Raw genomic sequence first — 19,609 nt, 5'->3', positions numbered from 1 at the left:
CTAGCTTCTCCAGAACTTGACTTGTACACTCAAATCTTTCAACTGTGTCTAAAAAAGAAAAAAAAAAAGCTTAGTTTAAAAAAAAGCTTAAAAATAAGACTTAGCTCTGGCTGGTGTGGCTCAGTGGACTGAGCACCAGCCTGTGGACTGAAAGGTCACAGGTTCAATTCCCAAGGCATATGCCTGGGTTGCAGGCCAGGTCCCCAACTGAGGTCGTGCAAGAGGCAACTGATCAATGTTTTTCTTGCACATCAGTGTTTCTCTTCCTCTATTTCTCCCTCCTTCCTCCTCTCTCTAAAAATAAATAAATAAAATCTTAAAACAATAATATTTTAAGGTAGTTTTTCCTATATCTTTATACCTTCTTGAAAGATGATTCAGTACTTTGGTCAGTACAATAAGAGACTGAAGAATGATATATTTAGTGATGATTTATTCCATTATTGCACTTGTGTTGAGGTAATTTCATAATTCTTTCATTTTCTTATTATTTTAGTTTTGAAAAAAATCACAGTTGAGAAGTTGGTCAGTAATGATGAAGTAGTTCTGAAGACGATGATGTAAGAAAAATAAAATCAATAAGATCCCATTATTTATCTTAGATTTTATAAGGGTCCAATGAACTTATATGGTAATTGGAAAATAGAATAAGTTTTAGCCTATAAAAATTTAAAAAGCAACAAAATCTCTCTTTTTTTGAAGACCTTTAAGATAAAACAAAAATAGCCAGTCTTCTTAACAGAAGACCTCCATGAAAAAACAGTACTTACAAATATTTAGAACTGCTCAAAAAAGAAATTAAAAAAACACAAAATGAGTCCAATGAACACTGACATTATATCAAAGGTTATATTTTAAAATAATTTAATGAGGTAGATACTATTATTCCCATTTAACAGATCAAAAACTTAGGTCTCAAATTAAGAATCTTGCAGTCAGTCCAGTTCTAGAACCTGTGCTCTTAATCCCTATCCTGTCTCCCCAGATCAATAGTACCTGTAATTTAATCTCTTATATCATCCTACAGTGTTTCTTCAAAACTATATATTATATATCTTTTTACTGTACTATAAGGACAGAAACTTTGTATGTTTTGCTGATCACAGTATATTATTGCATATAGTATAGTGCCTGGCACAGAGTCAATGCACAGTAAAATTGATAGAATTGATTTAATGAACAATTACTTAATCATTGTGCTTTGCATTCCACCAGTTAGCATGGGCAAAAGTATCTAAACACTTTATGTACTGAGCACATATTCTGTCCGTTAAGAGCAAGTTTTAGGCTCTGGGATAAAGAGATCAAGGCACAGTTGATCTAGAGTATATGCGGGGGGTTTAGGGCAGGGTGCAAGGACAGGGCCACAAGAGGATTCATGATGATGCAGGGGGAAGGTGTAGGCAATCGATCTACAGAGAGCTTCAGCACTCTCCAGTAGCTTCACAGAGCTGTGGGAGAGAGTCATCGTGCGGAGGGTTCCTTGCTACTAGAGAAAACTTTCCCATATATTTAAATGTTGCCTCACTTAAAGTTTTTTAGAGAGAAAATTTAATGTCTCCTTTTTCTAACTCATCACATATTCCAGGAAAATCTTTCAACCTAAATCTTGCATGACCTATTTAAATAGACATCCTCTTTTTCTCTTCTTGGAGAAAAGGAATTAGTGGTAAATATTCATATTTAAGTTTTGAGGATCATTATTAAGTCATTCTCCAGTCTTCTTTTCTCCAGGCTATATAAATTCATTTTTTAAAAATGCATCATAAATTTATTTTCCGATCCTCCAGTCATAATTACTATTTCCCTCTGACCTATCTTCAAATTTTCAGGTTTTGTTTAAAAGGTGAAGCTGAGATTTAACCATGGTCCTTAAAATGGGATCATTACTTAACTATTTCTTCCTATTTTTCTGTTTTGCTTTTTTCTATGTTGGCCACAGAAAACAATTCTCTTTTTTTTAATGTTTTATTTTACAGACATATTAGCATCGAACTGATAATTGTTAGTAGCATATAGTTAACTCCGCACAAGTCACATCTCTGTGATAAATTGAACAATGCTTTTTGATATTCATGCTCTTGTGTGGTATTCTCCTCTTGAATTTGCGCTGGCCCTGAGATCTGCTTTAACCAACAGAATTAGGAGTAGATGACACTGTGCTTGTTGCAGACCTAAGTCTTAAAACGACAGCAGTTTTCAGGGGGAGAGCCAGCTGCCATGTAATATGTCTATCCTGAGACTCCCATGCTGTGAGCAGTTGTTCCCCACATGGCCTCTTCACAAACCCAAGCTAGCCACATGGGGAGGCCGTGTGGAAAAGAACCAAATCCCTAGCCAGCTACACCCACTTGCTCGCCTGTGACTGAGTCCATCTTGGAAGTAGATTCTCTAATCATAGTTGCATCATCTCATCTGATGCCATGTGGAGCAGTGACAAGCTATCCTTTCCAATCCTTGCCCAAAATTGCAGAATTTCGAGCAAAATAAACCACTTCTTTGTAAGCCATTATTTTTTCATGTAATTTGTTAAATGGCAAGAGGTAATTAAAACAATCTCTCTGAGCAAGGCTTATTTTTCATTTGTAAAATGAATTACTACTTGGATAAGATTAATCTATGTAGGTTATAAAATCTCTATTAATGTGTGGGCCACCTTGTTCTATTGCTGTTCAACTGCCTACAGTCCTATGTTACTCCTATAGCTTCCTTAAAATTTTTTTTTTAATTCTTGTTTACTCTATTACAATTGTCCCAATTTTTCCCCCCTTTTCCCTCCTCCATCCAGCACTAACCCACGCTCCCACAGTCAATCCCCACATCATTGTCCATGTCTATGGGTCATTTATACGTGTTCTTTGACTAATCCCTTCCCTTTCTTTCCACCATTCTCCCCCTCTCCCCTTTCCTCTGGCAGCTATCAGTCTGTTCCCTGTTTCCATGTCTCTGGTTCTGTTTTGCTCATTAGTTTATTTTGTTCATTAGATTCCTCTTACAGCGAGATCATATGATATTTGTCTTTTACCAACTGGCTTATTTCATTTTGCATAACAGTCTCCAGTTCCATCCATGCTGTCTCAAAAGGTAGGAATTCCTTCTTCTTCCTATGTGCTGCATAGTATTCCATTGTGTAAATGTACCGCAGTTTTTTAATCCATTCATTTACTGATGGTCACTTAGGCTGTTTCCAACCCTTGGCTATTGTAAACAGCGCTGCTATGAACATAAGGGTGCATAACTTCTTTTGAATTGTTTTATAGCTTCTTACTTCATACCAATTTGTGATCTTTTTTTTAAAGCTTTTTAAAAGAACATTATTTATTTATTTTAGACAGAGAGGGAGGGAGGGAAGAAAGGGGAGAAAAAGAGAAAGAGAGATTTATTGTTCTACTTATTTATGCATTCATTTGATTCTTGTGTGTGCCATGACTGGGGATTGAACCCACAACTTCAGTGTATTGGGATAAAACTCTAACCAACTGAGTTACCTGGCCAGGGCCTTGTGACCTGTCTTGTTGAGTTTTTGGGTTTTTTTTCTTTCTTATACTCAAGTCTCTAACTTGCCAGGGTCATTCTAAATACTAATTTTGTCCTCCAGTGTGCTAGTATTGCTCTCAGCTTGGTGGTGTGTCCATTTTATGAGCTTGCCTTCTGCTTCATCATTTCCTTCAGCAACCTCACAGCTGCATTCTCACAGCTGGACTGGCTGATTCACTGTCTTTTTTTTTTTTTTTTTTGGCTCTCAGAAAATTCTACTGGCATAGTTTCTAAGAATCAGAATTCTGAAACTGCCTTTCCCACCATTGTGCAGTTCCTGGATCAAACATACTACCAAATGGGTCACTTCCAAGACCTAGCTTGCCCATTCTTATGAATTTCTTGTGAATAACATGGGCTATTATAAAGTGAATCAGAAAAATACCTCTCTTTTTTGGTGGAGTCATGGCTCAGAATATTTCTAAAGCAATCATCAGTTAATTATGCCTCAAGACTTCTGTGATAGGAATATGAAACCAGTCGTTCTTTTTTCACATCACTTTGAATTCATCTCAGAATATAACAGCACATCTGCTCTCCCTGAGCTGAATTCATTCCAGAAGGACCATGTTTCTTAGTAAATATTGTCCAGTCATTTTTGAAGGACCTTTAAGCCTGGAGAGTATTGAAGTAATTGATTCTCAGCATTTTAAAAACTACTTTCAGTTTTAGCCACTGCTGGCCATCTGTTTATTCACACTTCAGAAAGAGTTCCAAACATAGCCTGGAGTCATCATGAGTAATATTAACAGGCTCACTGGAACATATGCTGTAACTCGTCTTCCCAGGATTTCAAAATACTTTAGAAAAGAACTGCATTCTATACTAGGGCCCACTTATCCTGTCTCATAGATGATATAGTCAGAATATGTAGGAGCTAAACACGTTATCTGAGGTAATAACAACACACAAGTAAGGAGTTACTATATGGGACAGGTAAACTGTAAGGTTAACACAACAAATTCCCATGATGCAAGCTCATTAGGTCCAGGACAGAAGGCCGCTGTTTCCCTCTCCACTAGCCCTCTCAAACTGGAAGAGCACTAATTGTCACAGGTCCCTTAAATGTGTGCCTGAAAATGTTCTGGAGTGATATGACCTGTATGATGTTATGTTTTCCTTTTTTTTTTTTTTTCCCTATCCAGCATCCCTTCTATACAGGAACTTCCTCTCTACACTACCAGTGATTCTGAGGGGCAACATTTCCTAGGGCCTCACTCCTTTTGGCCATAATAATGGCACATGGAGCAGGCTGGGCTGTTCACTGTAACTTCTTCCTCTAAACACAGTGATTGGTTCAGGAGTGGGTCACTGAGCCAAGCAGGACCAATCAGAGAGTTCACTGACCTGATTAATGGACAATGGTAGAGAAGATTCTTTGCTAGATTAGGATGAAGCATGGGGCCACACATAATAATCTTTTTAAGCCTCATAGAGTCTGTTTTATATTAAGAGAAAACTAACTCAGAGGAGCTGAGTGGAGACAGAGAAAATGAAAGTTGCCAGTATTGGTCTGGCCCCTGGATACAGCTATATTTGAACTTCTCAGACAACCCACAGTAGTCCCCTTATCTGCAATTTCACTTTCTGCAGTTTCAGTTAGCTGTAGTCAACTGTGCTTGGACAACATTAAATGAAAAATTCCGGAAGTTCATAATTCATATATTTTAAATTGTGCACCATTCCGAATAAAGTGATGAAATCTTGTACTGTCCCACTCTGTCCTGCCTGGGATGGGACTCATCTCTTTGTTTAGTATATGCACAATGTATGCTCTACCTGCCCAGTAGTAATTTTGTACCCAGCTTAGTTATTAGACCAATTGTCATGGTGTCACAGTGCTTGTCTTTAAGTAACCCTTATTTTATTTAGTAATGCCACATTTTAATAACTTTTGTTACATTGTTACAGTTGTTCTATTTTATTATTAAGTTATTGTTGTTAATCTCTTCATGTGCCTAATTTATAAATTAAACCTTATCTCATATATATGTATGTATAGGAAAAACATAGTAGGGTTCAGTGTTATCCGTGGTTTCAGTCATCCCCTGGGAGTCTTGAGATGTGTTCCCCTCCGATAAGGGGGCCTGCTGTAGTCATTTGTTCTTCTGCTTAAACTCACTGAAATTGTATTTGTTCTATTTGCAATCAGGAGTTATAAAATAGCAACCTATTTTTCAGGGAAAATTTATACAACCTTAAAACTAGCCTTTCTATCCAGTAATCCCACTTCCGGGTATATATCCAAAGGAAACAAACCAGTATCTTGAAAAGCTATCTATACGCCAGTGTTCACTGCATTATTCACAATAATTTAGGTTTGGGAACAACCTAAGTGTCTATCAACAGATGAATGGGTTAAGAAAATGTGATACACACACGCACACACAACAGAATATTATTCAGTCTTATAAAATAAGGAAATCTTGTTATTTGCAACAACATGGATGAACTTGGAGGGCATTATGTTAAGTGAAATAAACCAGAAAAAGACAAGTAAGTGCCTAGTATTACTTATATGTGAAACCTAAGGGGAAAGAAAGTCAAACTCATAGAAATAGAGTAGAAAATTGGTTATCTAAAGAGTGGAAAAAGTAGATAAAGATTAGTAAAACAGTTTAAACTTTCAGTTATATAAAAATAGCTTTCTTCTTGGAAATGTACATTAAAGTTATTGAAATTTTAGAACAAAATTTTCATATAATTCAGTAATTTTTCAGAAGGTAAAAGTGTCAGAGCTGGAAGTGTTTTTTTTAAATTTCTTTTTATTTATTTGTTTATTTACTTTTTAAAAATATTTTTATTTTTTATCCAGACAGGTAAAGCCTTGTTTGACAAGATTCTCCACCCTAATCTTTCAAAAAAAATGTACTTCTCCTTCCTGGGAAGCTTTGGACAAAGGGATATAGTTGTAACTTTATGTTAGCCTGAAATATTAGGAATATAGGACCCAGAGAACTAATTGGCATTAAGAAACGCTGGCTAATATACCTCCTTATGAATGCTTGTTGGGGATAGCAATACTGATTTCCAGATATAATGTTGATGTGATAAACCCACTGAGCATAAGCTATTTTCTGATGGGTGTGTCAGAAGCAGTGGAAAGGACACTTCTAAGCACAGATGATCAGCTAATTTGTTTTTAGTTCATCTCTAACTATCAGCCTTGTAGTAGCATGTTTTTAATCTTTACAAAGAAAACTGGCATAATCCTCCAATATTTTCCAAGTTTAAGAATGTTCTCTCTTTTTAAAGTTTACTTCTTCCCTTCCCACATTTTTTAAAGGAATTTTAAAAAAGATTTTATTTATTTTTAGAGAGAGGTAGGGAGGAAAAAAGAGAGAGAGAAACATCAATTGGTTGCTGCCCCAACTAGGGACAAAACCCACAACCCAGTCATGTGTGCTGACCAGGAATCAAGCTGGTGACCTTTCACTTTGTGGGACAACACCCAGCTAACTGAGCCACAGCAGTCAGGAACTCAATATTTTTACTTGAATATCTTTGTTCAATTTGATTAGTGATTTTCAGTTTAAATTGTCTAGTTTGTTCATTTATTTTTGACAGATAAAAATTGGGTATAGTTAAGGTGTACAATATGGTTATATTATATGCATAAACTGCAAATGATGAGCACAAACTAATATATCCATTAACTCCTGTACCACTTTTGTATGTGTATGTGTGGTGAGAACACTTGAGATCTATTTTCTTAGTCAATTTCAAGTATACTATACATTATTATTAACTGTAGTAACCATTCTCTACTGTAGGTCTTCAGAATTTATGCATTTTATAACGGAAAGTGTATACCCTTTGATCAATACCTCCCCTGTTCCCCTAACCCCTAGCCTCTGGTAACCATTATTCCACTCTCTGTTACTGTAAGTTAACAGAGATCATATAATGTTTGTCTTTGTTTGGCTTACTTCACTTTGCATAATGTCTTTCAAGTTTAACCATGTTATTGCAAATAGCAGGATTTCCTTTTTAAAAAAAGGCTGAATAATGTTCCATTGTGTTATATATATTTTTTATTACTATTTGTCTATGGACACTTAGGTTATTTCCATATTTTGGCTACTCTGAATAATGCTGCAATGAACATGGAAATGTAGCTATTTCTTTGAGAATGATTTTATTTTCTTTAGATAAATACCACTAAGAGGGAGTGCCAGATATGATAGTTCTATTTTTAAATTTTGAGGAACCTCCAAAGTGTTTTCCATAAAGGCTGTACCAATTTACATTCCCACCAACAGTGTACAAGTGTTCCTTCTCTCTACATCCTCTCCAACACTTACTATTTTTCAACTTTTTGATAACAGGAGTGCAATGATATGTCATTGTGATTTAGATTTGCATTTCCCTGATGATTAGTGATGTTGAGCATCTTTTCATATACCTCATGGCCATTTGTATGTCTTCTTTGGAAAAATGTCTATTCAGGTGTGTCTGTATTTTATATTTTAAGGGACCTTAAACACATTTTGAAAGTACAACAGATAAGCATATATACATACTAGATAGAGCTGGAGATTTCTGACAAAATAGGAGAAAATATTAATGGAAATGTGCATTGCATTTTGACTCAATCTTATCCCCTAAAAAATTAACAAGTATATTAAAGAACCTAATAAAAATGATCCTTTAAATAAGTACTTAAAGTAATCAAATAATGAACACCTTTATACAAGGAATTATCCCAAATAGTGAGAATGAGAAGATGAAAACAATTGGATTCTTTGCCTGTAAGGAATCTAGTAAAGGAGACGCACTTGATTTCCCAACAAACAGAACTAATACTTCTTCCATGAGGCTCTCATTGTCCCTATCTCTATTACAGCACATATTATAATTACTTCTTTAGGGATAATGTTCTCTTTTTGAATAAAAATACTACAATAGGCCAATTGACTGTTCTGTGCATTTTTATATTCTCAGTGTCTAATATTTGTCCCGGGCATAGTAGGTATTTAATAAAAGTTTGATGTTGATGTAACTCATGGACTATACAACTCTAATCTAAAATATGAGGAAGTGTATTAAGTGTATAAGAGAAACACTAGTGGCTGTATAGATTCAGTGGTTTCATTTTGTCACCATAGAGATTATTTTTTAAAATTTATTATTTTTTAGAGAGCCTTTGTATTGCTGTGTTCTGTATTAATACTTAGGCTGGTTCCTCTTGTGGTTGCAAAAAGAGGAGCAGTTAGGCTACATACTAACTTGACATGGGACTGGGTGTGGAGGGAGGAGAGAGAGAGAGCCAGAGAGAGAAAGATTAGAGAGAGAGTTTAGGAGTCACTGCTCTAAAAGGAGCCACATCCAAACTTGATAGAGAGGACTGCGTAGCACTTGGAGGTCTTGGACTCTGAGATGGATGTGGTATCTGGGTGGGATGTTGTATTGGCTCCCTGGGGAAGGAGGTGAATATGTTTCATGTATCAGAAAGGTATGTATAGATGTTTGGGTGGCCAGAGAGGTAGTTCGTAGAAGTGCCTCTGTAACTAGCCTCTGATATCCATTCTCTCAATCTTACTTTTATGAATAGAAACTCAAATTTTTAGCACATGACTACTAAGCTAGGAACTACGTTTTTCAGTTTTCTGGCGGGCCATATGCCTGAGCTGTGGCTAATGGAATGGAAACAGAGATGACTGGGGCCTTTAAGAATAGGTCTTCCTTCCTTTTTTACCCCTTCACACAAGCTGCAGTATGATGGTGCACCAGCTTTACCTGTGCAGTTGAGAGCTTTGTTTAGTAAATTTCCTTTGCAGGGGTTGGCAAATTTACTCTAAGGGACTCATAGGAAGAACTTTGACTTGTAGGCCATAGAGTCTCTGTCACAACTACTCAATTCCAGTATTATAGCTCAAAAGCATCCCTAGACAAAACTTATGCAACTGAGAATTGAGCAAGGCTGTATTCCAGTAAAACTTTATTTACAGAAACAGATGACCAGCAGGCTGTTTCCTTATAGGCCAGTAGACTGTAGTCTTTACCCTTTCTCTAGTGGAATTTCATAGGTGAAATCTAGGTCTCCAAATGAGAAAGCCATCCTACACTTCACATCATCTACCACCTCAGCCTTATGTGAAGGAGAAATAATTCTTCATTCTTTTTTAAGTGAGTGTTGTGTTGAATTCTGTTAGTGTTTAAACCAATATTTTAGCACATCTTATTGTGATAAATCCTTGAATATTTATAGTCATGATCCACTGGAAGTATTATTATTTTATTTTAATTACTAATCTCTTTAAAGGAGAGCAATGGTTGGGAAAGTAACTTTCTCAAAATCCCATGGCAGGTCTGATGGTACTGAGAAATGTTCTTATTTCCCTTGATTCTGAAGATGCCAATTAGAAGTAGCAACTAAGGATCAAGGAGTTTGTTGGGTATTTTTTCCATTTTGTTTTTAACCTGAAATCATGATAAAAGTGGTTAGGATATGTCAAATGACCTGAGCCACTTATTTAGAGTAAGAATACTATAATTAATAGTATATCATTAAATTGTATATTAGTCACAGGTTCCTACCTGCAATTCTGGTGAAAATCTTAAGGCAACATACTTGTAAAGGAATTCCAATATGTTGCATAACATTCACATTTTACTCATTATTCAAGGCATTGTATGAACTATTATCAACTTCCTTAACTACCTTTTTAATTCATAATCAATATGAAATTGAGACTAACAGTGAAATACTTCCTTTCATGTTGCTGACAGCCTACAGTTTTCTGAAGAGCAAGATAATCAAAACAAATAATTGGTCATTTTGAAAAAGAAAATTTACCAAATGAAGCAAACAGTTGAAGGGAATGGGTTATAATTATTTTTGAGAAAGTTATGCATCCATTTTTCATATTAAAAAGTAGCTATCCCAAGTATTCTTTTTTCTATTTTGCTTTTTATTTTTAGTGAAGGCATCTGTATGTATACTATCCTTATGTTATACTCTCTGTACTAAATACATTTGTTCACTTACCTAATTTCATCTTTTGGCTTTGTAGTTTTAAAAGTGCCAAATGATGTTTATATTACCAGTTTAGAGTTTTGTAATAGTAGGTGTGGTTGCCTTATAAAAGCTCTTTTGGTATAGCGAATGTCATGTTCCTTATTTTTGTATTATTATCTAAAGATATTCAAGGCAGCACCCCCTGAGACAGCTGTGACAATAATGCCCCACCATGACAACAGAGGAACAGTGCCAAAACCCAGCAAAACAAAATTTACTTGGCAGGGCAGAGAGAATAGAGGCTTTTCACAGTCTTTGGAAATGCTAATAAGGTCTCAACCTTGAACCATGTTTGCTTTTTATCTGGGAAACCCTTTCCAGTTATGATACTATCTGTATAAGTAGAAGCAGAAGATTCCAAGCTGGAATTTTATACAGTAGCAGATTTATGAGAAGGGCTAGTCCAAAATCCAGGTGCTTTCTTTTCACCTGAGAGAACAGAGTGCATCTGGAGACATTTTAAAGCTCATAGTCAACTTCTTTGGATCCTTAAACTTCAGACAGTCTCAAGCTTAGCGGGCGTTACCACCAGTGGGTGGTGTGTTAAATTGGATGAAATACATTTGCAATATGTAAACAGTTGAATCAGAGCTCAAATTTTTTTCTCATAAATATCTCTTTTAAGCTTTCCTGCTGGGTTTTTTTTTGTTTTGTTTTGTTTTTAGTACTATATTGGATAGTTGGAGAAAGATATTATTATTTGATAGCTCAATTTAAAGAGCCACAGTAAACCAACTAAATTCAGCCTTCATACTCACACCCTTTTCCATATCTGGCACTAATCTTCTAAATAACTTGTCAGAGGAATACTGTTTTGTGGTTGTGTTAAATTGGTCACGCTGTTATGTCCCAACAACACAGGAAGTCTGAAAGCTGGGTTGCTGGGTGGAAGCACTCCCCTCCCTTTCTCTGTCTCATCCTCATTGGAATAATTAGATGGATGGTGCTTTTCTTCTCTGATTTATCTGTGTTTTCAGTGGCATTAATCCCATGAAGAGATGGACCATTAAGAATTTCAAAAGTCAACACTTTAAAATATCTTTTTGAAAAAAACTCCCATTCTTTCTTTGCCATTTCTGAAAATCTTAGAATCTTGAAGAATTATATGAAATAAACTGTAATCTTCCTTTGGATCATTTTTTACATAGTAATTTATAGCACAAAGAATTATATAAGGTGACACTGTTTAATGTAAGGACAGATAATTCAGGATTATGGGAAATCTGAGTTGTGTCATTGCATAGAAAGGTCATCTATTGATTCTGATTAACTGTCTTAAAATATATCTTTTCCAACAGAAGAAATAATATTACTAGCAGGCTCCTTTGAATGTTTATTATTCTTTAGTATTGGATGTCAGATAGTATTTTTGTCACTATTTCCACATATACTCAAATAATAAGAAAAGCAGATGGAATAACACCAACATAGGAATACTATTTATGTACCTGTGCAAACAAGGGTTAAACACACATTTTATGATAATTAAGTTAGTGAAATGTATAATAATATGGACATACTGAGAGGTCTATGTAATAAACTGTTGAAAGTTATGGTTACACTAATTTTCAAATTAAGGTGATTTAGGGACCAAAGTATACTTTTATAATAAAACCATTTTTTGTATGTGTTTCAACAAACCAAAATATATGTGTATATCTGTATCTAAGTAAGGAAAAGAAGCCCTGGCTGGTGTGGCTTAGTGAATTGAGTGCTGGTCTGTGAACAGAAAGGTCATCAGTTCGATTCCCATTCAGGGTACATGCCTGGGTTGTGGGCCAGGTTCCCAGTAGGGGGCATGTGAGAGGCGACCTATCAGTATATCTCTCACACATCGATGTTTCTCTCCCTCTTTCTTTCTTTCTTCCCCTCTAAAAATAAATAAATAAAGTCTTTTTTAAAAAGTAAGAAAAAAATGCCTCTTCTTGAAAATTTGGAAAAATTTCACCTGGCATTTTATTAATTACAAATATTTTGTTATATATATATTTTCAGTCCTTTAAAAGAAACACATGTAAGCATTTTCTCTTTTACAAAATTGATATCAAAATCTGTAGAGATCCAAATGTGTTTTATTATTTGCTTTTCCTCTCACCATGTGATATTTTATACATTTTACTCTTTCTTTAAATATTATTTGGTAACATGATTTTAAAACTTAATCAAATGAACATACCACAATTTATTTAACAAAATTCCTATTGTTGGACATTTAGAGTGGGCTCAATTTTTCTTTTTTACAGTAACATTCACCAGAATACCTTTGAACATAAATCTTTGGATGCATCTTGATATTTCCTTAGCATACATTCCTAAATCTAAGGTTAGTGTGTCCAAAGTTATAGTCACCTCAATTTCAATGTGTAAAATAATTTTAAAAATTTGTTGTATTTTCAAATCTAGTTTCGGTTTCTATATGTCAAAAATGAATTCTCTTAAAAAAGAATCTTTTTTGAAAATGTAGGAAAGACAGCTTTGGCTTGTCCAAAAAAATGAAAGTTTATCAGTAGCTATGTATATGTGATTTTGTAAGCATTGCAACTGTATTTGGGGAATGAAATGGCTTGGAGTCCCCTCCTGCCATGAGTGCCCCATTGCTTTATTCACAGCAATCCACCTACCACTAGCTATATGCGTGATATTATTATCACTCCTGTCATTTGGACAGGTGGTTTTGGAGAGTGGAGGTAGAAACAAAGACTGGTGACTAAAGATAGATAAAAAATGAATACCAAATCAGGCAAGAAGGACTTAAGTAAATGGTGAGGCTGGTCAGAGTGGGTCAGAGAACCAGAGTAAATACTTTAATCTATTTTAATGAATGCTAATCAGCTGGCTTAGTGAAAATCCCCTCTTGATATATCAAAACACAATGGTTTATGCAAACGTTTGATAAACCATACTCAAGTGTGGATGTAGTTTAGTCATTAAGACTGGTCCTGGGAACAGATTGCAGGGTTGTATCATTTGCAAATGCACACACACCACACACACGCACACTCACAAATATAGCTGTGGGAATCAAATTAACTATTAAAAATATTTCAGAAGTAATGATGTTTTGAGTGCAAGTGTGACCCAAAGGTAGTGAACAAGAAATAATTAAAGGCTTTTTCGTGTTATGCCCAGCCAGAAGCTCTAAAAGCTACTTTTAAAATCTTTTAAAAAGATTTTATTTATTTTTAGAGAGAGGGAGAAAGAGAAGGAGAGAAACATCAGTCAGTTGCCTATTGCACACGCCAAGACTGGGGACCAAACTGCAACCCAGGCATGTGCCTGGACTGGGATCAAATGGGTGATCTTTTGCTTTGCAGGACAGCACACAACCAAGCCACATTGGTCTGGACTCTAGGAGCTATTTTGTGCTTGCATCGCTGCTATGGGAAGAAGGAGAAATTTTTTAAAAAGGGATACAGGTTCAGCTCCCCAAGGCTATTGTCCTTTGTTACCTAGGGCAGTATTCCTACAGATAAAAATCCCTTGGAAACACTTCTTTTCCATTTGAAATGAATTAGTTTCTAATTATTCCAATGAGGATGACACAAAGAAAGGGAGGGGAGTGCTTCCACCCAGCAACGCAGCTTTCAGACTTCCTGTGTTGTTGGGACATAACAGTGTGACCAATTTAACACAACCACAAAACAGTATTCCTCGGACAAGTTATTTAGGAGATTAGGGCCAGATATTGGAAAAGAGTGTGAATGTGAAGGCTGAGTTTAGTTGGTTTACTGTGGCTCTTTAAATTGAGCGATCAAATAATACTATCTCCAACTATCCAATATAGGACAGAAAACCAAAAAAAATATGGCTTCAATTCTGTGATTAATAACCAAGAAAAATGACCAGTAAATCTGTTGATATGGTTCTTAAAAGTTTGTACATTAAAATTACCTATGGGGCTTATGAATAAATGAACAAGCAGAACAGGAATAGACTTATTAAGATACAGAGAACATTTTGATGGCTGCCAGGTGGGAGGAGGTTTGGGGGGCTGGATGAAAAAAGGTGAAAGGATTAAGAAATAAAAATTGTCTGTAACAGAAAAAAATTTCATAAATGGTATACTGTAGCCTGCAAATTACTTTTCTTTTTTGCTTAACATAAAAGATTTATCCACGCTGACAGCTACAGCTCTAACACATTTATTTAAAGTGCTGTACAATGTTCCATTGCTTAAATATACCATAATTTATCTATTTTTCTGTTGGTTGATACTTGGGTTTTTATATGTTTGATACATTTCCTTATGCACACGTGTGAGAGTTTTCAATGGTATAAACCAAGAAGCGGGTATACCTTTAACTTTGTAAGATATTGCCAAATTGCTGTGTTATGCAAATTATAGTGCATTAGAATTCCTATTTTTCCACCTCTCCAATATCAATGGGTATTATCAAGATTTCTTAATGTATATCAATCTGATGCTGTCTCATTCATTGTTTATATTTCTCTGGCTACTAGGAAGGTTGAACATTTCTTCACATGCTTATTGATCATTCTAAATCCTATATATTTTTTCTAAGAGTGTTAAAGTTCTGCACTTCATAGTTAAATGTTTAAACTTTCTGGAACTGATGTTTTTGTGTGAGTCTTTTTTTTTTTTACATGTAAAACTACTGATACATGTTCTATGTGTTAAAAAAAAATAGGTCCTTTATAGTACAGGTAGAGTTGTATTTTTGCAGAGCTTTCCTTCCCATTTGTATTTTAATGATTCTGAAATTACCAACTGCCCATAAGAGTTATGCATCAAAAGAAAATTTTAAATAGTTACCATTTTCTGTGTACATAAAAATTTAGCCTCATATAGAAATTTCTGTCATCTGATTGTCACTTTGGTTGAGTTATTTGTATAGTACTATAAACATTTAAATTTAAATTTAATTCCCTTAGGTTCACCTAAAATAACTTCAAAAAGACTATAGTTTAATGTAGATTGAAAAGTTACTATGAATTCAAAAAGGCATGAAAATTGGTCTATGGGATATAAATTTTTTATGAAGGAACAAAAATTTATTATTCTAAAACTAGCTTACTGTCTCTATTTTCTTGATTAGCAAAAACCACATGCTTTACAGTTTCCAAGAAAGAAAGCCACCTCAAATACTTCATTTGACTTTTTCACTGTGTCATGTGACTGGCAATACAATTAAGGGCAGTGGAAGTTGCTAAATACAGGAGAGATTGATATGACTGACTCACATGTCATGAAAGACTTAGGCACTAATATATATGTCAAAATTTTTTGGATGGTATTAGAGGAAAACTGTCTGACTTCCAGTCATATTTCATTCAACTAAGAAAAGAACAAATGCAGAATATATCCTAGTGTTCTTTAATTAATATGCTTTGAAATTGTCCTGTTAATCCTTAACGTGGTAAAGAGAATCAGCAAGTGTTATGCTAAACAGAGGTCACTGTTTGATGTTAGGTATCATGCTGTCTATAAGAAGTAATTTGGAAGTTTAAGTATAGGAAAAATCTCAAACTTCGATTGTAATACTGCCTAGCAAAATATAATATAGTTGTATGGGTAAATATATGCTATTGTTGATTAGGGAAACATTTTTGTGTACATTAAATATATTGTTCTTTCTTGGAAAAAACTGCATTATATATTATATAACAAAATATAATATAGTTGTATGGATAAATGTATGCTATTGTTGATTAGGGAAACATTTTTGTGTACATTAAATATATTGTTCTTTCTTGAAAAAAACTGCATTATATATTATATAACAAAATATAATATAGTTGTATGGATAAATATATGCTATTGTTGATTAGGGAAACATTTTTGTGTACATTAAATATATTGTTCTTTCTTGAAAAAAACTGCATTATATATTATATAACAAAATATAATATAGTTGTATGGATAAATATATGCTATTGTTGATTAGGGAAACATTTTTGTGTACATTAAATATATTGTTCTTTCTTGAAAAAAACTGCAAAAAGTTGTAAGTGACAACTGATGTCACTTTAGACTCAAAGAATTCACAGTGCCTCTTTTCCAGGTATGGATTAAAACTCTTCTGTCCTCTACTGATAAGGGAACTCAGGAGTAAAAGATTTTAGCTTTAGTCATAGTTGATAGGCTTAAGTGATTAATACATGTGGAAGGCTGTTTTTCCAGGAACTGGAATTCATGACCACATGACTACAGGAGGTCAAAAAGCAATTCAACCTTTGTGCCCCAGGGGGTCTGCAAGTAATGGAGTTGGTATCTGAATCATTGTGTTCCTGGCAGGGATGCAGATAAAGAATTATTGATCAACAGATAAAGAAGTACTCCAATTAACCTTTTTTCCAAAGCCCTTTCTTCTCCTTATAAAAAGGTCCCCTTGGGATAAGATGATAAGATGGATTTTAGGGTGCATAACCCCCAGTCTTCTCAGATCACCGCCATCTGAATAAAGTGTCCATAAAGATTCAACCCTTGTCTCTACTTAATGGTTGGTAGTGACAGGCAGCGCGAATACCGACTTTTCTGGTTTCACTACCTCTTGCTTATTCTTGGAGAGGTCCATTTTATTCTGGTTAAGCAAGATCCACCACATAGCCTAAGCCAGGACCTAGAAAACTACAGGAAAGGGCTGGAGGCATTATCTATATTTTACAGCAGAGGAGAGACTATAAAAAATACTGATTGGACTTGGTAAAGTTCAGCTTGGACTGTTAATGCCTAAGCAGTGGTGATATCTAAGAAAGGAATGACCCAGACTTTTGGAAATGTTTTGGGAGTGATTATCCTTGAGACTCAGAGCAAGATCATACCTTTGTGGCTTGGAGGGTTGTGATTTCCATGACAGTGGGAATTCCCTCATCAGTTATCTCAGAAGAAGCTGTGCCTAGGTCTGAACATAAGGCAGGACTAGGGTGAACCTTAGACTGAGGATGAGGGGAGAACTGTTTTGTCTCAGTGGGCCTTTTGGCATTTTGTCTGGGCTTTGCTGTATGAGTGTGTCAGTGCACTACCAGTGTACTGGTGGGGGTGAGCCAATGCTTGCCACATGATCATAGGTTGAAATTTAGACATTGAGGTGCCCTGACAGTATCTCGTGTTGGTTCCTGGTCCTGTAGGCTGGCTCTAAGAGGAGTCATATCTTACAGCAGTTGTAAATTACTTCCCATACCAGTAATTCAAATATTGGTGTGCAAATATTGGGGCAAAAGGATGTTTGCAGTTGTTCACATGGAAAATAATACATTAATTAATAAATAATAATACAAGAATAAACTCTGTTTTGCATACTCACAACTGTAAACCTGCTTTTGTCTCATCCTGTATATACGGATATCTGAGACCCATTTCTAGAAATTCTAATTAAATGTTAAGTGGGGCCTTTAATTTTGTTTATAATAAACACTCCAGATAATTCTAGTGCATTTAATTTACATTTTAGGAGACAACCTTTGGCTGCCTTTCAGTTGATTACTTTTGATCCATTGTTAAAGTCTTGTTATAGGTGGCAGTCTGTTGTGATGGATCATGGGAAGGGCCTGTTGTATGCTTTAAAACGTGTGGCAAAGGGGAGAGTGATGCCACATCCCTAAGGTCAGAGCGATACAAGCAGTGTGGTGACCAGGCTGAAGGAACCTGAGCTTAGTAAAATAGACCCATTAGACGCATCAGGGGAGGCAGCAGTCTTCAGTCAGGCTGCTGGGGAAGTGGCCAAGTTGAAGTCTGCAAGGGTTTTTCAGGAGAAATCAGATGAAATAATCTGGGACAATTTAGGGTAAAAGGGCTCAAGAGCACAGAGTAGTTTCTGAACAAAGGAGAGACAACCCTTTCTCCCTTCCCATACTTCCTGTTAAGTAGTCAGTAAAGACTGACTTTAATTTCCTTTAAGGTGACAAACAGGTAGAGAAGCCAGAGCCTGACACTACTGCTCTTGGGGACAATTCTTATCAACCAGGGCTTCCTTGCCAGCTCCCAGTCGTGCTGGTGGTCTTGGGGACCTTCTCAGGTTTGTGTGCTTGGTAACTCCCTCCCACTCCCAACTTCCTCAAATATTCTCCAACAGCACAAGGACTGGAAACCTCAACGTCACCTCTAGAGGGCGCTTGAATCTCTACCAAAACCCAGAGTGGCCTTATTGGTTAAGGATTCCACTTATCTTCCAAGAAACTTCTTTTTTTAAGGTTTCCTGGTTGAGGCAGGGGGCCTGTGGAATCCTAATCAGTGTCCTGCACTCTCTGTCTTCTTCAGTGTTAGGCTGACGGCAAGACTCTCTCCCTCTCACTCGGCTCTGGAAACATTCTTGACTTTTCCATAGGTGCCTCCCTTCAATGCTCCCTCTTGCAATTCAGTGTATTGATGGTAGAGCCCATCCCTTTCCTCTGGCAAGATTCATTCTTGGGGGTCTAACTGTCTTGGCAACAGCCCAAATTACCTTTTTCCATGTAGCTCTAAGTGGATTAGAGAGGCAGAAGGGACTCAGGTACTGCTGTAGGGATAGATCACAGAGAACCCTACCCCCAGGATGTACCAATAACATCAATTTCCAGGAAAGAAAAAGTGAAAAGAATTTTGTCTACGTCAAACCCAAAGAAAGGAAGTTTTGACCTTTTGTCCTGAATAGGTTGTTTGCTTGAAGTAAAAAAAAAAAAAAAAAAAATTCACCTGGAATAGCTGCTATTAATATGGGTGACCTAAAAGTTAATACAGCCCAGAAAATGCTTTTCATTGTTCTGTATTGTTTATTTTGCTTTTGTGAAATTCTGTGGTCGGAGAACTGCATATGCAGTCCAGTAGCACATTACTAATTGCATTATTTAAAGTACAGATTTATGTTGCTTGGTTTGTTTGGCCATACCAGGAGAGAAACCAGTGTTGGGGGTTATAAAGCGTCAAGGTTATAAAAATTCATGGGGCTTTCAGGCAAATGAGGAATTTTTATTAATTCTTTAAATGCAAATGTCCAGTAATGTCTCCACTTGTCACACCCCCCGCAGCGCTCCAGGTAGGAAAGGATTGCAATCTGCTCAGTTGGGGGCCAAGTGGAGGAAAAAACCCTGATTATTCAGAGGCTCTCAGTTATC

Source organism: Pteronotus mesoamericanus, unplaced genomic scaffold (genome assembly GCF_021234165.1).
Source record: "Pteronotus mesoamericanus isolate MK-2021 breed Mesoamerican mustached bat unplaced genomic scaffold, CSHL_Meso_final contig_263, whole genome shotgun sequence".
Taxonomy (NCBI): domain Eukaryota; kingdom Metazoa; phylum Chordata; class Mammalia; order Chiroptera; family Mormoopidae; genus Pteronotus; species Pteronotus mesoamericanus.
Note: the sequence above shows the minus strand (reverse complement) of the source record.